The 27261-nt window shown below is 43.0% G+C and overlaps 1 protein-coding gene across 1 annotated transcript in view; it reads right to left on the minus strand.

The window, feature by feature from the left end:
* GRIN2B (glutamate ionotropic receptor NMDA type subunit 2B) overlaps nucleotides 1–27049 on the minus strand; it is a 387278-nt gene extending 360229 nt beyond the window's left edge. The window contains exon 1 of the mRNA XM_006912640.1: nucleotides 26860–27049. The gene's annotated coding sequence lies outside the window, so the exon portion shown is untranslated. The remainder of the gene's footprint in view (nucleotides 1–26859) is intronic.
* Nucleotides 27050–27261: the final 212 nt, after the last annotated feature.

Consider the following 27261-nt stretch of genomic DNA (forward strand, 5'->3'; position numbering starts at 1 on the left):
TGGTAGAAATGTATAATTGCCACCATTTGTCAAAATTCTAGGAAGACTTCATAGAAACTAAGTGTTCAACCGACATGCTCCTAAGCATACTACAGCTACTTCTATCACAGCACTCACCACACAGAATATAACTATGCATTTATCTGTCCATCTCTCCCTCTAGACTGTGAGCTTCTCAAGGGCAGCGAGAGTCTGATTTATCTGTGAAACCACACCCCCACCAGTGGCTGGCCATCACACAACTAGTTGACTTGCATGGTTCCTGTAAAGGAATTCACGATAAGAAGGTAATAAATAAACTTTTGTCGGAAGTTAGCCAAAAAAGAAAAAGAAAAAAGAAATCCATTTTTAAAAAATTAACTCCCCTCAATACTCTCAATAGATTAGACATGTTTATTTTTATTTGCGCAGGTTTTCTACATAAGTACACTTTATGTTAATAGTAGATCTGAGAATATACAGAAGAAAGAAAAATTCCAAAGACTTTTCTTGAGTTTCATATATTTTCTTTTTTGGGGGGACAGGAGCACTTAAGGAAAAGATCTGCTTGTATACAATGACATAAGAATTAAAATGTACGTCAGTACCTTAAGTATGTGTCTGTATGTGTATATCACGTGCACATACAGACTACACTAGTGGTCCCTTAAAGGGAGTAAGAGATATTAGAAAAAAGACTCTCAACATTATCTCTTCCTAAAACTATTCAGATATCTGCGGCGCTCAGTTCTAGAATCAGCTCTCAGTAATGGTTCCCATTGTGTTAATCAAACTGTAACCCAACATCCTAATCCACTAACCACCATCCCGCACCCACAGGCATTCACACTGGGATACACTAATGTCCTCCTGAACGGCATCACAGAACTAGAATGAAATACTCTCAGAGCCTAACAGTGCTTCAGGACACATCTTTGCCCTGTCTAGAAGCCCTGTCTCCCATCTCACAGATTCTGTGCTTCACCTACATTTACCTGTCTCTCTCCTTACTGAGCACCTTCCCTGAGCACATCCCAAAATGCCCTTCCCCTCTCCATCACTGCCTCGTCCCCAAGCTTTCTTCCTCCCTGATTGCTGAAGTAGCCATCAGCTATTTAGAAGACCAGCAATATCTCTTCTGGCCATGTGTATAATGTATAGAATAACGTGTGGTCTTTACCTCAGGAGCTGGGCAAGACCATTCACTAAGTGTGGGAGGAAAATGTGAGGACTTCTATTTACATCTAATTTGACCTCTTCCATTCTTAATTTCTGGTTTTGTGTGTACTTTACGATGGACACAACATCTTAGACAGCATATGTATATAATTATGTACTAAATAAACATCTTGGTCACTTGTGTTCCAGTTACATATGGCTACATAACAAATCACTCCAAAACTTAGTGGCATAGAATAACAGCAATTTTATTATGCTCACAAATTCTGAGGGTTAAGAGTTTGGATAGGGTACAGTAGGATGCTTGTACCCTAGTTGGAAACACTCAAACAGCTGGGAGGTGACTCCAAGGGCTGGGTGCTGGAATCATCTGGAACTTTTTCACTTCCATGGCTGGCACTGGGCTCAGCTGGGACTATCGAATGCAACATGGTCTTTCCATGTAGACTGTCACAGTATAGCAGCTGGGACAGATAGAGAGCAAGCATACCAAGAAAACAAAGTGGAAGCTGTGTGACCTTTTCTGGCCTTAGCCTCAGAAGTCACCTAGGTCACCTTCTCCATACTCGATTTGTGGAAGCAGTCATAAAGCTGCCCAGATACAAGGGGGGGGGACTAGGCTGCCCCTCACGGTGTGGAATGGCTACGTCACATTGTAGAAGAGCCACTGGGATAAGAGATATTGTCACAGTCACTTTTGGAAAATAATCTGCCTCGATTTCTTGTCTGCTATAGATTTTCCCCCCTACCCCATCCCACCCTGCCCCTCTTCACAGCTCTGTATGGCAGGAGGGCAAAACCTTGCAGACCACATTTTCCAGGCTCTGTTGCCAAATAGACTCTGACTAGGTTTAAACAGTGAAGGTACTGCCAAGAGATTGAGAGAGTGCCAAAGAGAAGAGAAGCTAGGATATTCTGCTCTGATCAGCATCGTCCCAGTATCTATATCTCCTCCATGGTTTCCATTCTCTGCTAAGCAGCCAGCACTTGTTCCAGTTCTCAATGGACAATTGCGACCCAAAAGTCAACACTGACTTGCTGCTCTGCTGATCTGGGGGTCTCATACAGGGTTGGCTATGCTCCGTTTAGCTTTTCAGCTCTTCCAATCCCTTTGTAACTAATTCTCAATATTAAATTCTCCTGTTAAAACTAACTGATGTGGACTCTGTTTTAGTGACTATGTAATAAAAACATACATACTAAGGATAATTATTTTAAACTGTTTTACTAATCGAAATGTGAGACCAAGAGAATGTAGAAATTTGATGTAGTTTAAAAAAAACCTGGGAATGGGAGTCTGGTTGCTTGAGTACTGGCCCTGGTTCAGGCAATAACTATATACTCTGACATCTGCTTATTAGTCCACAGGCCTTAGTGTTCCCAGCTTCACAATGACTTGTCTCTTTTAGCACTAACATTCTATGATTCTAGCTTTCAGATATAATCTGCCACTAGGTCCAGGTCTAACCCACACTGATCTTGAATTTTGAAGATCATACCTCAGCACGTGCACACGCGCGTGCGCGCGCACACTCACATACACATACACACACACACACACACACGCATGATTTTGCTTTGTGGCTCAACAAAGGGAACTGGCCAGTCTAGACAGTAGTAGACCCAGGTCCACAGCACTGATCAGCCCCTAACGTTGCATGGAAGGTAAGACAGGGAGGATGGAGCCAGGCATCAGCCTCGTGTAGGAGCTCATTACCACACTCAGGGAAGTCTGGCTCCTCAGCTCCATGGGTACAAGCATGACATGCCTGGACCCTTATAAATAAGCGAACTGAACTCCATCCAATTTCAGGGGAACCACGTGGGGACATTTAAACTATATGAAAAAAAGACTTTTTCTTTTTTGAAGGGAATAAAATCTTATGAAATAAAAGACATAGTTTGTTGCAAAAATGGAGAGAAACTGCAACTGAGCCTGCCAAAGTCCCCTTGCAGGGGAAAGCTTTTTTTTTAGGTATTTATGATAGAGCTGATAGGGGGTCAAAGGCAGACTGGTGCCCTTTTTTTCTTTCAGGTGCATAAAAATGATTCTTTTCACCAACTCGCCCGCTCTCTGTCTCCTTCCCATCCCAAGAAAAGAGGGTCGAACAAAATCATCATAAATTTCACAAAACACCTTTAAAAATTTTGAGGAAATGACAACTGCGATGAACTATAAACAATCTGACCATAAATTTTAAATTCAAAAATTCTATTCAATTGAATATTATTTGCATTAAATGTGTTACATGTTTAAACCTAACCCTCTTTGGTAGTAGAGGGATTTTATTTTCGAGCTACTTTTTGTAATAGGATTTGACCTGTAAACAAATCTAACTATTCAGGAACACAAGTTAGGAAAATGCGCACCAAAAACCAATACCCCGAAATGACGTTAAAGATGCGGAAAGGCTCATCACGAAAACTGAAGTCTCGCCCCATGTCTGCAGCAGGCTTAGAATCTGGCCTAAATAATGACCCTGGTTCTGTCCAAGCAGAGTAGAACCTGTGAGTTATTCAAATCTGAAACTTTGATGATTTGAAAGAGAAACAAGCTGAACCAGTTCTAACTGAAGCAAAATATATTTGTTCTTTGTGGCTAAAGCTCATTCTGCATCCAAATGATTTTGAGAAGAACTAGGCAGGATTCATGTATGCAGGGGCAGGTTTCTTCCTTACCTTGATTCCACATGTGGGCCTATCCAGATTACACATTACTTAGAAAAGATGAACCAGATAGAAAAAAAGCAAACGAAGAGATAGAGGTAAATAGCCAGCAGTTTCCATTAAGAAACAAAGAACAATTCCATTTAACGTGCCTCCTGCAACGCAATGTACTTTCCTAGATTCTGTGCGGCACGTGAAGATGAACGAGACGCAGCTTGGCCCTCCTGGGGTTGATCATCAACTGGTGGAATCAGACACATATATTAATAACTAAAATGAGACTTGGCGGTGACAAGCACCGTGGAGAATACAGAGTGATACATAAGAATGCAAGGAGGATAAATGTGCCGCCTGTTTCAAGGATATGGGAAGGCTTCCTGGAGGAAGTAAGACTGAGGAATGGCTAGAATTCTGACAAAACCAGGAGGGAGGGCTGGATTGGGTACAGTGATGTACCTGGTGTACTTCACTGAAACGGTTTTAGCCAAGCCAAGGAGGTCTGTGAAGGGCGTGTGCTGAGGACACGGATGACAGGAGCAGAGGAGAGAGAGGACGCGGTGCAGTGGGCAGGAGGCCGCGCAAGCCCCCGGGAGAGCCGAACCCAGGGTGCCTCGGGGAACAGCAAGGACCTCATCTGGCGCCAACAACGAGCCGTTAAAGGTTTGGGAGACGGCAGGTATGATTAGATCTCTGATTTGAAAGACAACTCATGGCAATTTGAGTTATGTTCTTAAAATCCATATGCCTCAGAGAAAATCTTGCCAAAATCTCTTATCCGGGAAATAACTCTTTCTCTCTGTCACAGCTGCCCTGAATGCCCCTACCCTTGCTCTGTTTTAAAAGCCTCAGACTGAAAACAAGCGCCTTGTTCTCCAAGTCACTGCCTCCAACTGTTCCTTCCGTATGGACTCTGGATGTCCTGTGTGGTGTCACATCTGTCTGCCCAGCAACGAGCTGCAACATCATGAGCAAAACCTGGAGTGTCTCCTGAGGGTTCACCAGCAAGCCCATGAGCTGTGGAAGAACAGACTTTTGTGTTCCTATAAATGCACCTGACGATAAAGAGCAAAAGGATAAATTTTTACATCGATAAGTAGCACGTACATCCCTTAAAGAGTTAATTTCAAGGTTATCTTGTTCCACAATTTCACTGGATTCAGAATCAGAGCTCCGAGTCCTCCCTCTAATCCTACAATTAAAGACTGCATTTCTAAGGGAAGTTCTTTCTTCTTCTCTCCTCCTTTCCATGCGAAAACAGATTTAATTTATGTAGGGTGAGAGCTCCCAATGCCTCATATCCAATAGGTTAAAGAGAGTTCAGTATTTTTTTTTTTTACTTGTAGGCATAAATAATAAATTAGGTTAAAATTTAAGTTGAGCAGAATATGTGAACAAGAAACGGGGAAGAAACAGGCAAAGGGGAGGTCGGTCCACACCAAGCCACACCACAGACCTATCGCTTTCATTAGCTTCACTCTTTGGGGCTTGTCATTTTCTGATGCTTCCACTGGACTTGGCAGTAACAAGTGTGCCACTGGGAGCCTCTGCTGGGGTTCCAGCCTCAGTAAATACAGTAACTAGTACTTCTGAAACAATGCAAGACATGGGAAGCAAGGTATGTGTGTACCTACACTGACACACACAAACATAAGAGAGAGCTGTAAAGAGGCTTCAAGCACAGGTAATCCTGAAGCGTTTCTTTGTGGAAATTAAGGACGGAAACACCAAATCAACTCACTCACATATCCTTAACCTTCCACTGGACCACATGGAGAAGAGGCCATCATGGCAGAAAGTTCTATTAAACAGCACTGGTCTCACGATTGTTACGAAGAGGTGTATTTGCACCTTGGATTAGGAATAAAATGTAATGTTAGTGACAAAGTGAAAAGTGTATAATCAGGAATTCGAGGCCCAGCTTTACTTATTATGGGCTTTGATGGCAGCAGACAATCACTTAGCAGCCCAGTCTGTAAAAGGAGGGTATTTTTTCACAGAACTGGAGAGGTGACCCCTAAAGCCTTCCCTGACAGAGTAAGACGAGGCAGCGGCTGCAACAAGGAGAACCCTAAATTCACAATAGTAAGGAGTTCTGGGGACAAGTCACCTAATCCCTCCTGGCCTTAGTTTCCTCAGTTGCAGAATGGAATATGATCATCTACCTCATAAATCAAATGAGACACTATATTCACGACTGCCCTGTTTGCTGCAAAATGCTAACCAATAGCTGGGTGTGATCCTCCTAAGTTGAAACATCCAGACTGCACAGTGTTCTATGATTCCTGCATCTCTCCTTTATCCCCACAAAGGAGCTTCATTAGCAAGTGCCCAGGCTGTGGCCCTGGTGTGTACCTCTCACACCACAGCTCTGCTCCCACTGGCAGCCTCTTCAGCAGAGCCATTTTCTTACCTGTGTTTGGCGAACCCAGATTTAACCTCCTCCTCCTCCCACCCACCACCAACACAACCACAAAGAGAGGAGCGGGTTATTTTAAGGTCACCCATAAACTAGACCCTTTGAGTTCCTCCTGGACTTTGACGAAAAAAAACAAAAAGAGTCACAGAGACATCATCTATTGAAGCCCTGCTCTATCCAGTGTACTTTACTTGAGCTGTGGGGATTAGTTTTTTTAAAAAAAAATTTTTAAGAGGTACTAACAACAACAACAAAAAAGGTGGGGAGAATGAAACATGAGCATTTGGAAAAGCTTTAAAAATACTTAGGGATTCTTTATATACATCAGCGGGTATAAATTAATGTAGGCCAAGTCTAATAAGTACTTAAGACCAAACTGAGATACTGAGTAATAGGACGAAGAATCTGATGAGTTATTCAGGAAGGTTTCCTGGGGGAGTTCAAAATTCAGCCAGCTTTTGAAAGAGGTGACGGAGGCTTGGCCAAAAAAGAAAGGGAAGAAGAGTTTCCAGGAAAGGCAAATTATTACGCACCAAGGTGTAGAGACAAGGACAAGAGGGATGTAACCAGGTGAGGGCCCAGAGATCCGCAGGGGGCCCTACAAAGGCTGGTGGCTGCTGGGGGTGGGGACCCAAGACGAGAGAGAGGTCAGGCCATCAAGGGCTTTGTGGGGAATTTCCTTTCCGCTAATAAGTGATCATGGAGAGCCGCTGTGGATTCTTGAGCAGAGGAAAACAGTGTTTAATGAAGACAATTCCAGCAGCTGTGTGGAGGATGGTGGCAAGGAAGGGAAGCAGGACACCAGCCAGACCCTGCACTATGCAGTAGCCATGGAAATGGAAATGAGGATGGAAGGAAACAACGCAGAGGAAGAGCTGGCGGCAACTGGTGTAGACTGGAGGTGCGGGCTTTTGGAGCCACGGCCAGCGGGAACCAGCGCCAGGACAGTGTGCCATCAGCAACAATGAACACGTGGGGAAAGGGTAACCATGTGAATGGTGCAGGGAGAGGAACATCGGGGTCTTTTTCTTTTAACCTTTTCCAATATCACGAGACTGTGCCAAGAGAAAACCACAAGGATGCTGGAAAGGTAGACTTCGGAACCATCGAAATCACTGTACAGGTGAAAACATGGGAGAAAGTGAGCCTTCCAAAGAGTTGAGAACTGAGCGGGGGAGGGAGGCGGGCAACAGAAATGGGCACTAGATTACACCTTGAGAAAGTGGCAGTTTCTGGGGCCAAAATGTAGAGCAGTGTCTCTCAACCTCGACGCTACTGACATTGGGGCTGGATAACTGATTCCAGGGGCTGTCCTGTGCACTATCATATGTTTAGCAGCATCTCCTCCCCATCATAAAATTCAAAAATGTCTCCAGACATTGCCAAACATCCTCTGAGAGGCAAAATGATCTCCAGTTGAAGACCACTGTTCTAGAGGTAATAGTAAGATCTAACATTTATTTGTTGAACACTCATAATGTGCCAAGCAGTGTTCTAAGTACTTCATAGGTATTAATTTATTTAAGCCTCAAAAGAACATTTTGAAACAGTTGTGCTATTATTATCCCCATTGTATAAATAAGGAAACCAAGGCTCAGAGAGAGGTATGTGATTTGTCAAAGCTCCCACCACTAGGAACTAACAACTTCAGGCAGTTTGGCTCCAAGGTCTATGATTTTACCACAAGGCTCTGTGCAATCATATACAAAAGCACTTGAAGACAGATTTCATAGAATCCACCAGGGGCTAGGGAAAATGTATTAGGGAGACATAAAAGATCCCTAGGGAGCAGGGGTCCCCAACCCAGTGGCCTGTTAGGAACCAGGCCTCACAGCAGGAGGTGATGGGGCGGGTGGGCAAGTGAACAAAGCTTCGTCTGTATTTGCAACTGCTCCCCAGCGCTAGCATGACCGCCTCAGCTCCACCTCAGATCATCAGGCATTAGATTCCCATAGGAGTGCTGGTCCCTGCCTGGTGCCACAAAGGTTGGGGACTGCTGACTGAGAGAATGCCGGTACTGGCCAAAGAATTAGGACCTCAGAAAGCGGGGCTAGGTTGGGGGAAAAAATGAATTTTGTTTTGGAGAAAGTCCACATTGGGTGTCCACATTGAAAGCAGCACCAAAGAAGCAGCAGGAAGGCAGGTTTCATGATGTCAGGAAAGGAAGGGGGCCTTGAGTGTGACAGCAAAACTAATGAAAAGGTGAACGGGGCTGGAAACAAAGGCCTATCTGATGTTCCCAGCAAACAAAAGGTAGACATGAATGTTTATACTGAAAAGAGAAGGATTGTGGACATTTACATCAGAAAGTGTTGATTTTCCCAGCCAAGTGTGATGAGACCATCAACTGTGAGCAGGAGTATGGAGGAGAAGATGCATCAGCTCCGGGAGGTGGTATTTAAGAACTGGGCAAGCGTGTGATTCTGGGGCTCATAAATAAAGGCTGGTCACCCCGCCTTTCAGAGATGATGGTGTTCTGGAAGAAAAGACTCTGAGCTCCCTTCTGGGACTTTCTTAATCTGCCCTTAGTAGCATGAGCGACAGAACAGAAAAGCAGATGTGACTGCAAGTTGATGGGCCAGTAATGGAGAAATTAAATTAAGGGTGTGATGGAACATAAAGTGGCAGAGTAGGGAGGGGAGGGAAGCAACAAGGGATTTCATGTTGACAGGTCAAGGGTCAGTGATCTAAGTGAGTAGAGGAAGGTCATAAGGAGGGCTAATTCAGGGGAAGGGCTGAGAAAGGAACTGTAATTTAGGGAAGGAACGTTGCTGGAGATCTGGATGGAGGTGCAATGCAGATGTAGTGGAGGATGCATCTTAACTGGTAAGTGGTTGACGTGCAATGGAAATGTGCGAGAACTCATGAATCCAACACATCAAAGGTTCTTTAGTGTATATTTTGAAATAGAGCAGAAAATGGGATAAAGAGTGAAAATGTTGACTTTTTTAACCGAATAGCTAAATGAACACTTGTTTTATTAAAATTAGAGAAAGTTCTTTCCCTCTGGGCAATCTGAACAATCTACTTACAATGAAAAATCTAAGAATAGTTATTTCCACAGCATGAGGAGCTGTGTGCATAAAATTACAGGGTTAAGAGCATTTATTTAATCAATCCATGATGTCTTCTAGAAACATGGGTCCATTGGTAGGCAGACAAGAATGGCCAGGAGTTTCAAGAAATCGGGGACTGCCTTTCTCCCTTAGAGCGGATGCTGCAAGCAGCACTGTTGGCGGTGAAGCATAACTATGCACACATGAGACAAAGGAGCAGGTGTGGGAGAGCCGGGGCAGAGGGTCTGGAATAGCAGTTCTCGAGCCTGGTTGTACATGAAAACCAGCTGGGCAGCCTTTCAAATAGGCTGGTGCCAAGTAGGAAATCAAAATCGGAGGAGCCCTTGTGAACGTTAGTCTCTAAGGTTTCTTATATCCCGTGAAGGAATGATTTCTCATTCATATTCTGTCACTTCTCTGTCTCTGTCCGTCTCTCTCTCTCTCTTACACACACACAAAACACACAAGAACACGCACACGTGCACCAAGCTGGCTCTTCCACACAGCGAGCAGCAGGGAGCATGGCTTTTCTTGGCAGCCGCTTCGTCCTCCAGCTGCATCTGGGCTGCAGCCCAACTGCACCGAGGAACCAGGCAGGAGCGCAGGGAGGCTCTACTCGCCTCCACACCCACCTCATTCCCACCCCTGACTGCGATACCAAAGGGAGACCAGGATCCAATGCCTTAAGTATGTTTCATCCCCTCTCCGATGGAAACAGAAGGTTTTCACAAAGACCCATATCCCACCAGCCTGCAGCTATTAAACTCAGATTTTAGCAAACCACATTCCTTTTGTATAAAATTAACCCTAAATCACCAATGCTACTGGTAGGCACCGTGCTACAAATAACTTAAATCTCAGATAAATTCAAAATTGATTTATATTTGCCATTTGAATGCTTGACATTCTATGAACTCATATTGTTAATTCCTTCCCAAAATGTCTGTTTGCCACCATTTAGAAGCAGGAATAAGACAAAGAGATGCACACAGAGCAAGTTCCAGACGGCACATATCTGCTGGGCAGCGGACTGGATTATCGCAGTGACAGTAACGCCCAAGTGAGCCGGGAGGGGCTGGCAGGCGGGCAGGCGGGCAGGCTGGCTGACCTCCACGCAGAGGCTGCAGAAACTCCCCGGGGTCCAGAAAGAACTTCCCGTGGTGGCAGAGCAGCTGTGGCTTTCCGACTCCCCCACGGAAGTGTGCCGAAACTGCTAACGACTCCGTCACCGCCAGTCTGAGAAGGTGCATGGGGCAGCGGGCGCTGTCCCCTCAGCACCGTGGTTAGACAGGCACTGTTTGCAGTAGTCCTGACCCCGCTGTCTGGGAAGCAGAACCGTCCTGACAGCCCGCTCGCCCTCTACCCTTTCCTTTCCACCCTCCCTGTTCGTTTTTCTCCCCCTCCCTGTTTTTTCCCTCCTCCACACACAAAGCGGAGGAAAAGCCAAAGAATTTGACTGAAGTCGATGTCCTAGATCAGAAAGTTTCTCGTCTTTCATCAATTTCTTTCTCTCTCTCCTTCTTCCTTTGCTATTGCCATTGACTCTAATAATGCCAGGCTCTCTGTCCCCAGGGCTCTCTGGATGGTCTCCCTAAACACGCCTAATTTCAGGACTTATTTTGAAATACTCCCCATTCCCTGAGGCCATCCTGGGCCACCAGATTTCATGCACTCCACTCTGCCTCCCTCATAAATGGGAACACATCCAGCTTCTATATTTCTCTTCCTCTTCGCACTAGAGCCATGGCGGAGGAATAGGGTGGGACAGGCATTTAGGTGGAAGAAACAGAAGATGAGAAGACCAGCAAGAACCATCACTTTTTCTTTTTCTTGCCCTACCGAGAATTCACCAGTATTGCTCATAAGATGTGGATGGGAGAGGAAAGGAAGCTAAATTCCAGGCACTTTATATACTTTACCTCATCTGACCTTCACATAACCTGCATTTTACAGAAGACTAGAGCCGAGGGCCAAAAACATTATCTTACCCAAGGTTACTCGGTGGCAAGCGGCAGACTTGGAATTCTGAACTCGAGTCTCTGTGACGTCAAAGACTTGGCTGCTTCTGTGGTCAGTGGTACTGGGGCTTCGGGTTGTATTTCCAGACTTAAACATTATTCAAAATCCAGGTTTGCTTTGGTTTAAAAGCTACAGCAGTTCCAGCCTAGAAATACTAAGGATGCTGGGATCATGGCACCCTGGGAAGGCTCTGCCTGACACCCAGTAGAAAGTAGAGACCAAGCTCCCATTGTGAGAACAGAAAGGAGGGAATCCAAAAAGGTCATCTCCACTGACTGTCCACTCTGTTGGATGGGCAGGGAATATCTACCGGGGTGTGCCCTAGACACATGGTCTAGAGCAAAGAGTCTAAACCCGGTGTCCTTGGATGGGCTTCAGGGACCCTAAGCCCCCTAATACTTCAGGTAGAATTTGGGAAGTTTGCATAAAAGTGGGTTTGCATAAAAATAAGCATACACTTTAGGAATAGCTGATCACATGCATGTGAGGACTGAGAGTGGGAGGGGCAGGAAAGATAAAGTGGGGAGCAGGGTGGCAGCATGGCCCGCAGAGGCTGCAGACAAAGCTGTTCCTGTGTCCCACAGCTGCAAAGCCGACTCTGGCAGAACACCCCCTCACCCCTCAGCCAGGAGCAAACCCTTCTGGCAGCCATGAGAGGCAGGCATAGTACTTTACTGCCCCCACCTTGCTGGCAACATGAATAGAGGCTGAGTTCAAATCTCCCCAGGTGAGAACCAACCACACTTCTATAGCATCATCCTGGCCAGCAGCCACTGCCCTTGCTCCATTTTGAGCACCAGCTATTTTAACCCACCCCATTTTCCCTGTTTAAAAGGTAGAATCTCAGGGGAAGTCAGATCTAAAAGTTTCATTACTTTTTCTTAATTACATGTATCAGTTTCCTACAGCTTGCCAAGACTGTCCTTCTCCTAAAACCACAAATCTAATCGGATTTGTTCTTTAAAAAGCCATTTTAATGGTTACTATGCCCTGGTCTCTTCAAGGGGTCAATAACTGACAATGAGGTTCAATATTTTTTCCAATTTAACATTTATGCTTATGAGATGGTAATTTCCAGCCATCATCTCTTTTTTAAAAAGGGTTATAAGCTGGCCCTCCGATATCTTTCCATTCCTCTGTGATTTCCTCAAATGGCAGCCTTTGGCCCTTCGGTGACCATTTCCTTGTTGGAGTCATTTTAGAAACTGTCATTAAGACCTGAGGTTATTTATTCTGCTCTCATTAATTAATGTTTTAAAAACCTCTCCTATTTTAACTTGGTTTTATGTTCCCTATCCCATGCTAGAATCCAGATTATACACACACATACATATACACATCCACACACACACACACACACACACACACACACACACACACACACATGTGACTGTATGTTAGTAACCAGTTCTCAGTTATATTTCCAAGAAAGTAAGGATATACCTCTTGCCCTTATGGAGATAACTTTTACCCTTTCACTTTTGTCTAATTCCTGATATCATTAAAATTCTTATTTTTTATTTCTTATCTCATCTTTTCTCTGTTGTGGAAATTTTGGAAAGTAAAGAAAAATATAAAGAAGTAAAATAATAATTCTCTTGCCCCAATAGCTTTTGAATAATATGTGTGACCTTGCCTTTTCAGATTTCACAACCTTTACTATTTCTAAATATGCTCTCCTGCCCACCAAACGCATTTTCTTTTTAGAGTCAATTCTTTGTTTCTCCACCAAGATAACAAGCTGCTTTTCTCAGCTCTCTCAAAGCAGAAGCAGAGAAGAAAGAGCCTGGACTTGGGATTCAGAAAAGCTGGGGATGAGTTCCATCTCCTTCTTTTTCTTGACTATACAATTTTGGACAATCACTAGAGCACTCTGTATCTCAATTTATTCATCCATAAAATAGAGGTAATAGTTCCTGCCCAGAATTTCTCCTCGTGGGTTCTTACGAAAATCAAAAACTGTGATGGGAAGAAAATACATGAGAAGCCTTTGGTAAACTGTAAAGCACTCCGGAAATGTAAGGAATTGTTATTTCTACATCCACGTAGGTTTGTCTTTGCCTCTGTCATCTTCTTTCACTGAAAATTTTCCTTTTTTCCTCAAAATTTGTTTGTTTCTTTGTAGACTTCCTTACTGATTTTCATTTTATCCTACATTTGATCAGTTCGTGGTCACTTTGCCGAAAGCTCATTTCAACCTTTAAATCCTTGATGAATTGGTTCCTATTTATGAGTACCTTCTGCATTTTTTTTTTGTACTCAGAATTCATGTTCTCTCAATATTCTAGAAAGATGTCAGCTCTTGATCATATTTTCTTCTCTTGCCAGCTACGGTTTTGATGATTTATTAGAAGTCAATGCCTGTCTTGATCTGGAAGCCTCTAATTCTGGAATGACTGCCCCCATACACAGGACAACTATGCATTACATCCTCACCACCCAACTGGCTCTGACTAGGCTGGGACCAAGAGCCATCATAGTAGTTAATATTTACTAAATACTTACTCTGTGACAAGTACTGTCCAAAGTGAAATAACTCACTTAATTCTCACAATAATTGGAAGGCCAGAATTATTAATACTGCATCTTAAGATAAGGATTCAGGAGGCACAGAGAAGTGAAGACATTTGCCTAGTTAACTAATAAGGGGCAGACAGAAACCCTGGCTGTCCTGAGTTCTTGCTCTCAACCACTATTTTCTGTACCTGCCATCATGTTAGTAAGAAAGGATGGAGGAAGATGCAGGCAAGTAGGTAACCCCGATAGCTCTGAAATGCCAGTGAAGGAAACAGTAGCCAGAAAAACTTAAGGAACCCAAAAGTGACAGCACGCAGTAGAGAAGTACAAGTGCTAGAAACACAAGCCCTTCATCCTCTGCAAAACTCAACGAGTTACACGAATCACATTCTCATGTCTTTCTGGAAGACAACCCTGGGTGTGTCCTATATCCAATGAGCGCATCAAGAGAATGAGGTCCACAAAAAGTCATCCAAGTCCAAGTGCTAACAATCCTTCAAGTTCTGCGGTGCAGTCTCTTCTCTTCCCTCCAACAACCTCGTTATGTAGAAACACAATATGTTTCTTCTAAGGCTCTGATGTTCAGATCAACTATAACCATTTATTACAAAGCTGTAGAGCATAAAGCTTAAGAGTAGGAGCTTGAGCCAGACAGCTGGGTTCAAATCCTGGCTCTGCTACTTGACCCAAACAAGTTTTAATTTCTTTGTGCCTCAGTATCCTCTTCCATGAAATGTAGGTCATAATTATACATACCTCCTAGGATGGTTGGCACTGTTCAATTCATTAATGCATATAAAAAGCACTGAGCACAAAGCTGGCAGGCACTCACACCGTGTTAGCAGCTATTTGTTACATGTCCACCACGTGCCAGCCCTCCGTGAGGCACACAAGAGGTAGAGGGCAGAGGCTGTTTCTGCCCTTGAGAAATTCACATTACAGGATGGGCAGGATATAAACACAACAAGAGTCATTTCAAACCGGGATGTGGGGAGTAGGGTAGCTATGGGAACATGAAATGGGCAGCGTGGTGACTCCAGCCTGGTGGAACCAGGAGGACCTGGGGCAGAAGATCCCTGAGCTGAATCCTGAAGGCGGAATAGAAGAGAAGCAGGCGAGGCAAGGTTGGGGCCCCCACACACAGGGCGAGAGGCGTGAGCAAAGGCCTGGTGTGCAAAACCGTCTTTCACGTTATCCCTTCCCTCGGCTGGTGTTGCCTTCTCCATCTCTACTCTTCTTGGATCACGTAAAGATAAGAAATAAGCCTGGAAAAAATGGTTTTATACATAAAGCTAGAAAGATTAGTCTTGCTCTCCTTTCTGACAAGTATTTACCTAGTTTTCTAGATAAATACTGTGCAAGAGAACCTGAGAAAGAGATGTAGACCACAGATTAAAAACCACAGGTCACAATGCCTGGGTGCTGCTCTGTGTTCAGAATCCTGGTGAATTCGCCACTGCTGTCTGTCTTCCCATCCATTATTTTCTATTCTCTTGCCCACTGGGAGTAGATGTCATACATTGAAGGCCGCTGAAAAGCTGTTACTTTGAGCAGGATACAGTTATTAATAATAATGCTATATGTGTGTACATCAGACTTATAATTTGAGGGGATTCTTTAAGTTTGCTCATTTGATCCATAACGCAGTGACTGTCTCCTCCGAAGACCTTATTTTACAGATGAGGTTGTGTACCTTGCCTGAACCACGGAGAGCTGAGACGGCACTGGAGTGGGGCCTGGCTTCCTGGCCCCCTGGCCAGCGCTCTTCCTCAGTACCGCTTTGCTTCAAATTACTGAAAAGAAGCTTTAAAATACACATGTAGTAAAGCTGGGGGACCAAGAAATCGCCTCTTTTCTTACATGGAAAAATAAAGACGTAGGAAATTTAACTTTTGTATTATACGTTCACTTTATAAAAAAAACTGCCCTCTGAGCCAACGATTGATGCAGATATTAGAAACGAAACTAGCCTCCTCATCTCCTTTTTGGAATGAGGCGAGTATAACTCACAGGACGATAACGATGATTCCTATTAATAATAACAACCCAACAACAAAGCAGTATTCTTGACTACCATTCTCTTACTCTAACCATTAGCCCCTACTCAAAGTTTATAGTTGATAAATGGTTTTGAAAAAGAAATAGATACAAGAAAATGAATAATCTTCAAAATGTCCAAAACTAAATGAGTAGAGATAAGAGGACTATTTTCCTCCTGAAAGAAGTAGGGTCTTCGAGTTTGGAGGCGAGGTGTATTTATAGGATGGTAGGAATAGGCTAAAAAGATGGCGCCCAAGGCTTACCCATCACGTGAAATAAAAGAGGTGCTGATTACCAGCGCCATGAGTTCCTCAACTTTTGTCCTCACTGAATTAAATTAAGGTCCAGAAATTGGCTATTCTGTAGGCATCCATTTTTCCAGTTGAAAATAACTTTGCCTTTTGCCAAGAGCAAAAACCAAAGAGAAGGGACCTAGAAGAAAGTCACGTTAGCTCCCTTCAAAGTAAATGCTGTTTACAGGTTCCTCATCTTCTTTTACATGTAAGTAGCTTTATACAATTTAAAGAGCCAGGGGTTAAAATCAGAGGATGTAAGTTCAAATCCTGGCTTGCTGCTTATAGCTGTGTGACCTTGAGCTCTCTAATCCTCACTCCGCTCATCTGAGAAACAAGGTAACAATGTTGGCCTTGTGGTAAGGATTAAATGAAATTACATATGTTAACATAACCCAAAATACAATGGACACACCACACATATCTATTGCTAATTCAACAGAAAATGGTCTTAAGCAAAGGCAAGGCAATTTCATTTTGGATAACTATTATATTTGGACTGACAGCAATAATTCTTAGCATTTTTATTCCACCATTTATCTCTAAAATGATCTACAAATTCTGGCTACCTAATTCTAGAACCTTCTCACGCCCTTCCCTAACCTCTATCTCAGTTGCATAAATGCAGATTTATAAATCAACTAGATTCCCTGCTCTGGTGCCTGAAAGACCATTCACACATTTCAGAGTCAACCTTCAGTTTTCTGTTGAAATCAAAACATCATTTTAAATAGGTATAGAATAAAAGGAGAGGTTGAGAAGGTGATCATTATCCTATTTATTCCAGAAAGCCTAGCACAGTGAAGGTGATCGGGGGATACAAGATAGAAAGCCCTCAAAGAATTTATCCCAAAAGCCAACATAAGAAGAGTGCTACAAACAGAGGAAAAATAAAAATAGCATGTGGACAAATAATTTGAGAGGGCTTATATCTGGTTGGGAAGATCAGGCAAGACTTCATGGGTGAGACAGTCTTTGACATGGACCTTGAGGAATGGCCAGTATTTACATGGAATTTAAAGAGAAGGGGAAGAGTATAAATAGTGATGAGTGAGAGCTTTCTGAAGAAATGCCCTTATTAAACATAATGTAAAATGAAGCTCAAAGAAGTGAGGCACTAAAAAATGGGCATATTTTAATTTTCTCAGCCTATAGTCAGCACTAAAGATACTCTTACCTATTCAACTGTAGAAAAATTCATCCAAAGCATCAAGAGGTGTCTGGATGGCACGGAAGTGGAAACACAAAAGACATAAATATGCCAACTTTATCCTCAAGGCACATTCATTTCCATTATCGTGTTTATTGACAGCCAGCATTAACTGAGTGATACTCGCATGTAAAAAGTATAAGCACTGAGGACATAAAGTGACGTAAAGCAAGAATCGTGTTCTCAAGGGAAAATGACAAATTAATCAACAAACAAAAGCGGCTTCTCTTCTATATGCAGGCTCTAAGAAAACTCATATAGTATATTTTCTTCAAAAATCGAAGGGCTACCAGAGAGTAGAAGGAGGGCGGGGAGAGACGTAGATGGGGTAAAAGGGGTCAAATATGTGGTGACAGACTATGGGATATGAACACACAATGCCTTACTGTTAAACTGTACACCTGAAACTTACTGGATTTCATTAACCAATGTCACCGTAAAAATATAATAATAATGATCGAAGGACAATATTCCCCTCCCCAAGAAAGCCCTTCCAGATCTGAGCATCTGTATTTGGCCAGGCCAGGGTTTCTCCTGCAGTCCTTCTTCCTATGTGAGCTGAAGGAACAACCAGGATACAGATGTAAACAGAACCCGATAAGGACTGAAATTTTTTCCTGCCCTCTTAAGCCCAGTAACAATCTTGGCATTTCCAACAAGCTGATAAAAAGAGAGCCACAAACCCTGAAGATTTAATTTTGGCCCAACAGAACTCAAGGATAAAGCTGATCTATAAGGTAACAAATCTAAGAAAAAAGGCTACAGTATCTCAACCAAAAGATCTTTGGAAATTCAGATCAATGAGTACACTTCTTAGGTTTCTCCTAAATATTTAGTGCCTCACACATCTGCATATCTCACCAAAGACCAGTGAAAGTCCAAACCGCACTCATAACCTCTTGCATCTCCAAACGCTATTAGCAGATGTCCAAAAAAGAACTAGTATTTTTATTTTCTTATTGCTTGTCTTTTTAAAGGAATGCAAATCCATAAATTTGCTTTTTTCTCGTCTCTGTACATTTACGTTCACATTTATTTTAAAATAGAGAAGCCAAAAATGAAGGATGTGAGAACACTATTAACCTGGCCAGCCTAATAATCAGTGATTAAAGTTACAGCCAGAGAAGGACAAAGCTTAATGCCCCCTACCCTCTTCCTCCTCTTCCTGCCTGTAATATTCCACTTCTGGCACTGAGAGGGAGGGTAACATGGTTAGTGACTTCCAACCAGCACTATTCACAGCCCTCACCAGTCAATTGGGGTCTGCTTATCCAGCCCCACTTATTAATAGTCTTCCTACATTTACAGTGTGACAGAAGAGTGAAATGAGGCTTCCTCTCCAAAACAAGAAATGGGGCACCCTCAATAAAGACTAAGTGGAACAGAGGATGTGTGCAGAACCAAGGGCCACTTGCCCTATTTCACAGCCACACCTGTTTCAAGGCTGTCAGGAAAGTGACTCCCTAATTTGCCAAACTTTTGACATCACGCCTATGTCGGTGTTGAGCGAGCTCAGAAACCGGGTAAATACAGCTCTCCTCTTAATTCAACACTAGTTTCCACCCCTCGTGTGCACTCTGTGCAAATCTCCTCATGTTCCAACTTCTTTTGACCTGTGGCTCAGGGACCCTCTGCTAGTCATGTAAGAGTTTAACAGTGCTAAGGACTGCATGATGTTTAGAGCTAACAGGTGCCTTGGCAATCACCTTGCCCAGTGGTACTCAAATATAAGCTAATATTAGAATCCCCTGGAGAATTTTTTGAAAATGACCACTGCCTGTGTCACTCCCTGAGAGATTTTATTTTAACTGTTCAGGGCCAGGCCTAGGAGTAAACATTGTCGTTTTCCTTGTTGTTGTTGCTGGTTTGTTGTTTAGGTTTTTCGTATTTATTTTTGTTGAAGCTCTGCAGGTGATTTTGTTATTGAACTAGGGGAGAAAGCACTGCTTTAGTTTGTCTCACTGTTTCAGAAATGAGAAAATCAAGGCCCAGAGTCAATGGCTTGTATTTGCTCACAAAGGAAAGTAACAAACTGAAACAAAAGAAGCTTCTGACTCCCAAGATGACCTCGTCCTCCATTACTAACTAGGTAGTTACCGGGTAACCTGGAAGAACTTAACATTTTAAAAGACACATTACGTATCAAGGGAGTACCCTGGGCTCTGACAATATGTAGATGAGTAAACGCCCACCACTCACTGACAAGAGATACCAGTTTCCAAGAGGACTAGTGGGGCAGGGCAGTGGGGAGCGCGGGGGAGCAGTGACAATAGAGTCGGTGGGCATCGCTCTGACATATGTATGTGGCTTTAGACTATATGGCCAACCTTAGAACGATGTTCATAGCTTTAAAATGGTGGCTGTGGAGGATGACAGTCTTCAAAGTGCCTGTCAGCATTAATATCCTTATTATCCCATGTCTCCCTCTCACTTACTCACATACACACACACACACACCACATGCATTACTGTACCTCAATTGCACACACACATTTAATGCATTTAAGATTATTTCTGACTACTGTATTTGGCAGGTAAGTCACTGCACAAACATACCCATATGTACACAAGTCTAATGTGTGTGAGCGCATGTGGTGTGTGTGTATTTGGATACGCAGAATACACTGTTCTCTAATCCAAAGACGCCAGCTACTGTGGTAGCTGAGTGACCAGACTAAGACCCCCCAGAAGGCGGGAGCATTGCCTCAGAACATCTCTGCATTTTCAGAGTACAATTAGCTTGAGAAAAAGGATTAATGACATCACCTAGGATTCAAGTTCCTCCTAAGATTCTTTTCCTCCCCTCCTCTAACAATGTGGTGCTTTCGGTCAGCCATTGTTTTTAAGTCCTACCTCTCAACAAAAACAAGATCTGATTTCCTAAGAAATTCTAACTAGCTGAAGCCCGGAGAGGGTCTGTGTAAAGATTAATGAGGAATTTAAACGTGAAATTTCTTTCTAAGAAAATTCACAGTCTGGGTGAAACAACGAGCAGAGGCACGGAGGATGGCATGTGTAGAGCACAGTTTGGCTTTTATGAGTCGAATGAGTTAATTAGTCGAAACCTTAAACTGTCCTAATCTAGGAAGCTCTGTACTGCAGATGTTCCCCTCCCTATAAAGCTAGTCTCCAAGCAGAGTGAAAGCCTGTAGCTTCTCTCTCCTTCCAGGTCTTCTGTTCCCTCGGGTCTGGCCTTGCTTCTCCTCCTCTCCCCTCTCCAACCTGATCCTCAAGTCACCTTGGAATGAATGTCCTTCGAGTCAGCCAGTGGTGGCATTTGCTCACCCACATTCCTTAATACCCAGGACACTCTATATGTAGTGGACCTTTAAAAAGTCTTCAGGCTGAGCTCAAGCTCCCTTTGCTAATTAAATGAATATAAACCACGATACGCAGAGAAATGGTAAAAGTGGGGGTAAAAGGGAAGAAGGACGGGAAACAGAAAAAGATGCAAATAAAATTTAGAAGAACAAGCATTTCAAATCCCTCTTCCTTTAGGCGCCAATGCTACAGTCTCATCAAGCCGTGCCTCAAGGTGTCTCTACACCTGGGCATCCCCATGAAGAATACTCCTAAAACGTCAGGCCATCTAAAAAGGCTACTAAAAACCATTCTGTGAATTCCCTGGGATTAACTGAGCCCCTCCTCTTCCATCATTCCCCTTTGCCATTAAAGAAAGCAGCTAGTGTCTGAATGGCATGGCAACTCTCTACCTCACTGCTCTGGAAACACATGGGGCTAAGCTGGTCCTTCATTCTGAGTAGCTTGGCCTGGGCTAGGATCCAGCTCTCTCCCTGGCTACAAACCAACTAGCAGCTGTCCCTTTCTTTATAATGGCCATCAACAAAGTCAGTTGCAATCCAGTGGTCTAAAATGAAAATTGTATCATTTGCTCATTCTAGAGGCAAGCCTAATAAACAAGGCTAGGAGTCATTACTGCAGAAGCACTGAAGCAAAAATTAGGACCTCTTCCCTCTCTTTTTAAGAACCTGACTTTATTCTCCACTTCATCATTTAGAATTGAAGATTCCTAATAAATGAACCAGCACACTCCTGTGTTGCTCAGAAGTTAAGGGAAGCAGGGAAGAACAGGAGGCTTGCCCATTTACACCAGAGCCGCTCCATCTGCTCTCCGTCCTCCTAAAATGACCATTCTTTCCTTCTACAAAACTCTTACATATTCTTAAAGACATAGTTTAACTGTCAACCATCCATGAAGCCCACCTCATTCCCCCAGGCTTCTCCCTTTCATAAATCTTACCTAAATATATAATGATCTCCTTACATGTCTCCTCCATTAAATCATGAGCTACTGAAAAGTACAGACCAGAGCTAATTCTTTCTCATAACACTGTGTTTGACAAATGTTGGTTCTTAACAAGCGTTTGTTGAATAATTGAGCAGAACAAAAGGCATAAAAATAAAGTTAAAAGAAGAAATAGTGTGAAAGAAAAGAGAGTAAGAGATGTTAATAAATAGATAAACCTTGAAGCAGGAGAACATAAAAAGAAAGAGATGAATCAGTTATGAAAAAGGCCAGAATAATAATGAATAGAGAATAAAAGGAAAAGAAGCAAAGAGTATACGGTGGAAGAGTGACCATAGAGAGGAGATGAGTGAACTTAAATATATAGGTTCCTTTCTGACTTTTCTTTTTTTTTTTTACTTTTAAGAACAAAGCAGAAACACTGGAATTCTAAAACATGGAATAAGTGTGTATAACTGCCAATGTTAATCATGATATAGAATTAGGTTCAGGAATAATGTACATACACCCATGATGCCTGGTCCAGCAGCTTTGGCATTACCTGGGAGATTAGAAATGCAGAATCTTGGGTACCATCTCAGACCACCTGAATCAGAATGTATAGTTTAACAAGATTCCCAGGTGATCCCTACATACAATCAAGTTTGAGAAGTGCTGATACAGACATCTGAAATCCGCAGATAACCTCCACATCTCAGCGCAGTTAATGGTGTGGTGCAGAGAGCACTGGCACTAAGCAGCTTGACAACCTTATGCAAAAAACTCAATGTCCCTGGATCAGCTTCTTCATCTATTAAATGAGAAGGTCAGAGGAGATACTTTCCAAAGTGTCACAGAGCTCTGATATTCTTGATCTCATCTAGCATCAAACCATTCCTATACCCACGAGAACAAACAACAAATAGCATCATCCACTAATTAAATATTTCACTTCCTCTCTCCATTCATTCATTTAATTTTTTTCAACCATCTATTATGTGCCAGTCGCTATGCTAAATACAAATGATTCCAAGATGAAAAAACATTCCTCCCTGCCCTTGAGGAGCTCGCAAACTTCTTAAAGAAATAGGGTATATAAACAAAACTAGGATAAGGTGTACTAATAACCACAAATAGGCATTGGTGACGCACAGAAGGCAGAGCAATAACTCTGCTTGGGGCAGTCACGAAGGATTTCAACAAGGGCTCAACATATGTGCTATGTCCCTTTTCCACCAACCTCAGCTGAAAGCACTAGAAAGTGAAAAGACGAAAATAAGGTGGTTGGAAAGCAATAAAAAACCAAGCAAGGGTTCCTGAGCACACCTCTCTGGGTTCAAGGAACCCCAAGAACTCATCTACCCAATGGATCTTGTGTAATGGCCACAGATATACCATTAACAGCCACAGGTAAATCTCAGAAACCCACCTCCTCTGAGTTATGCCTGCTCTTTTATCCTGACTACATTCTGTTCCATCTTCTGCATGCTTCTGAAAGATATCAATTCAACCACTAATCTACTCTCCCTGGAGACTTCTTGTGGTTGCAAAGAAGGGATGCACTTTAATAAATGCGAACAATTCATTAGACCAGTAACTCTTTTGATCTATAATTATTTATAGAGAGAGATACTAGTATCCAATTGTGTACACAGTAGCAGAGACTGAAAATGTAGTTTACTGAAAGGACGAAATTTCTAGAATTCTTAAGGAGGGTGTAGAGTGGCCATGAAGAAAAGGAGCTTATTCACTCTTGACCCCAAGTTACAGGAGATGAGTTGTTCTGTCAGCCCCAGGCTTTGTTGTTAAGGAGAGCAGGTTATCATTCAGAACAATAGTTTTCCAACCTTGAGAATAGTGAGTCCCACCCTGGCTTCCATTCCGACCCTGGCTTCTCTAGACTGAATTTTTTGCTATGGTTTCTTCACAAACATGTCTTTTCTCCTACATTTCATAGTCTGTAAATATTAACTAAATTTTTGCTTTAACCTGTTAGTAGTAGTGGACATGTCACCTTCATTTTCATACTCTTGAACAAGGAAATAGGGGGGAAAAAACTCCCCTGCATCCTGAGCTCATAATATTCATGGGGCCAATGGGCAAATGTTTAACAAGGTAACAGTTATATGGTCAAGGGCTGGATCAGCTCCACCCTCTTCTTCCCGGTCAAGAACTACTCATCCCACTAATCAATTTCAGTCCATGTGTCGACCTCCCAGATGCCCATCCACCGCCCCTCCACACACAAGGTTGGGTGCGTGTGTACACAAAGGTCAAGGAAGATGATCAAGGTTCTGAAGCCATCTTTCCGGCGGTGAAGCAGGAACATAAAATCAAAGTACCTGCTGTTCACCCCTTCACCAGAGGAAGTCGCTCTTCTCGCTCAGCTTAAAAGAAAGGCACTGGGGTGCAAAGTAGTGACTAAAGAAATTTTTTTTCTTCCTTCTCCTTTTCTGTCATTTTGCCTCCTTACTTATTTTCTTTGCCTGCATCTACCCTTGCCATAATCACACACATACAGTGGCAAAGAAAGACTCTTCAGGCAGACAGGCTTCCTAGGGATGGAACCAATGGAGAGAAGAAATGAGTGAAACTTAAATACACAGGTTCCTTTCTGATTTCTCTTTTTTTTTATTTTTAAGAACCCTGCTCCTCTCTTTGCATTTAGACATCCATCTCTCAGATACCATACCATTCTATGCTCACAGATGGTCATGCTTTGCTATATCCGAAGACAGAGGAGAAGATAACCATGCTGTTTGTTCTGTTTCCCTTGAATTTACCAATCTAACATTCCTAACCGTGCTTTCCTGGGAAGTCTTTATTTCCCATTAATTTTTTTCTTAATTATACATCATGAAGGCTCCTCGATTGAAATTAAATTTGCCTTCCTCCCACCAGCAGCCACATTTCTTTCCCATGTAACCCACACTCTGGGGGGACGGGTGGCAGAAGGAGAGACGACAAAATAGAACCCAGTCAGCTCTTTGTGCTATGAGGGGAAAAAAGAGAGAACAATGGCCCTGAGACAGCCCAGAACACCACTGAGTCACAGCCCCAAGAAACCTGCTCAGGAGGCTAGGAACACCTGCCTCCTCCTCAGGGTCTCTAAAATGGCTCTAGGTGGGGGAAAGCTACAGACCCCCTGTGGTGATTCCTCCTAGAATCCCAAGAAGCCCTTTCCAGTTGCAATTCCATTCTTTTCTCTTTGTAGCTTTCCCACTCCCTCATCCTCCTCTTCCTCAGCACCCTCTCCTTCTAACCACTTGCCCTTTGCCTGGTCTTAGGGCCAACTAACGATAGCCCGGAGGCTGGCTTACTCCCATTAGCAATCAAGGCGAATCTGCGGCGACCCCGTCAAAAAGGCCTTCTGTCAACCTCGTCACCAACAGACATGAAGAAGGGCCTACTAGGTGTAGAGCAGCACTGTCATAGGCACCAAGAATGCAAAAGAGGGCATGTGCCCTTTGATATCCACCTCGCCTCCCTCATCTGTACCTATGAAATCATCACACGTGGAGCCGCCTTTCTCTCCCATACCTCTGTTCTATTTTGAAGTAAAATTAAGAGTTAATCCTCCCACTTGGAGGAGTAGTAGCAGATGGGGAACCAGCTCAGGTGTCTCTAAGGTGAGCACATATCAGATAACCTCAGCTATCTGTGGACATGGTGAGAACATGGTTCAAAATCTGATGACTTTGATGACACCATGGTCACAGATTAGTGGTTAAGCAATAAACGCTCAAAAGAATGAAACTGGGGTGAGGGGAGTAGGGAATCTGGAACATATCCACCCTTTCTGGACAATGAAAAACTATCCTGCACTATGCTGTTGAGTGACAAGGACCTTCCGCTACTTCCCCCACATCTCTTTAGTATTTCAGATTATTTCAAAGTATTGTTATAAAAAATTGCCAGGGGAAAAAAATAAAAAGGTTTGGGGGAGAGTACTTTAAGAAAGACTATGATGCTAATGATTCTGCTGCATTACTTTGAAGATCTTTATCTCAAACCGATTCCTGCATTTGGGCACCTTCAGAGTTTGGGGATATATGGTGGTCAGTGAACCAAGGAGAGGAGCAGCCAGCTCACCATCGTGGCCCTCTAGCTCGTGGATATTCTGATTTGCTCAGGAGTTGTCTTGGATTGCATGAGTGACTAGCCAAAGAGTCATTAGCTAAATCTTTTCTATTTCTCCTGCTATTTCTCTTTTCATTTGGCAGCATGAAAATATTGCCAAACCATACTTCACATATCATAAGAATTGATGAGGAAAAAAATTAAAATATTCATTCTATTTTTTGAGGGTACAAGACTAACACATGCAAACGGCACATCTCTTTGTTTAACACAAAGACTCACGTGTCGAATTCTGCACCCCTTCCACATGCACAGCATTTCAGAACTCTGCAAGATAGCCATTTTGCAAGAGTGTGGAAGTAACAGTTTGCTTGGAGGATGTGTGGGTATAAATAGATGTGTAGACAGAAGGAGAAATTTACAGCTCAAAAATAATAGCACATGAAGAAAATACAAATTAAAAGCAGAATATTGACAGAATTCCTTCTTTCCAAGCTTCAGATTTAAGTCCCCTTAACCTGCAGCATCCTTCAATTCCAGGTGTTCTTAGACCAGCCGGAGTCCCCACCTAGACCTGTCTCTCTGCAGTAGGCCTCCCAGGATCTCTGGGCCCAGTGTCAACCCCTTAGACAGCAAGTGGACTTGAGGGCAGTAACCACAGTAATCTCAATCATTATTTTCATTTTTTAAAAGGCATAGAAAGGATGCCTAGGAAGGTAGAGACAGGAGATAGAAAGGCATGGAAGTGGCCAAGGGGAAAGCCAGACTGGGGAAAAAAAAAAAAAAAGATTTCTAGAATCCCATAAAAATCAGACCTTTAGCTTTAGGTGAATAAAATGGTATTGAACTCGAAAATCACACAGGTCTCCCAGTCATGTCGGCATACATGTACCCCTTTATACCATCCAACACCCTCTGTTCCTACAGACATTTACCTCCACTGCTTCCAAAAAACCCAAAACCTGTTTGATGAGAAAGGAAAAGAAATAACATGGGAGATTTACCCCTTTGTAATAAGCCTTTTCCCCCAAATAGCAATATTTTAATATCGTGTTACCTTTTCCTCCAAAAAAAAAATCCACTTGAAGGACTTGAGAGAGAAAACCAAGGAACCCCTTACCCCAAGTGAGAAGAAAATACAATAGAATATGCCTTACCTTGGTTTGTAGAAGCCAAACCTCTAGACGCACGGATTAAGGGAGTGAGCATGTTGGGGATGTCCAGTCTCCTCTTCTCGCTTGCATATCCACATAAAAAGACGAAGGGTAAATGAAAGGAAGATAACTTAAAATCCAATTTAGCGTGAATTTTGTTTTAATCTTGTGCCTTGAAGAGATGTAAATTCAAAGAAAAAAAAAAGACTGAATTCAAAGGTAAGTCAGGGTACGGAGAGCAGCTCACAATGCAGAATCCAGAGTAATTATTCCCTTTGCATGTGAGGTTAGTGGCTGGACTATTTTTTTTTTTTTTTAATGATTCTTCTATCAATTACGGTTTTGATTTTGGGAGCTTTAGTGGAGGCTCTGTGTGGAGAAGCGTGGGGCCGGCTCTGTCCCTCC

This window comes from Pteropus alecto, unplaced genomic scaffold (genome assembly GCF_000325575.1).
Source record: "Pteropus alecto unplaced genomic scaffold, ASM32557v1 scaffold103, whole genome shotgun sequence".
In the NCBI taxonomy this organism is placed as follows: domain Eukaryota; kingdom Metazoa; phylum Chordata; class Mammalia; order Chiroptera; family Pteropodidae; genus Pteropus; species Pteropus alecto.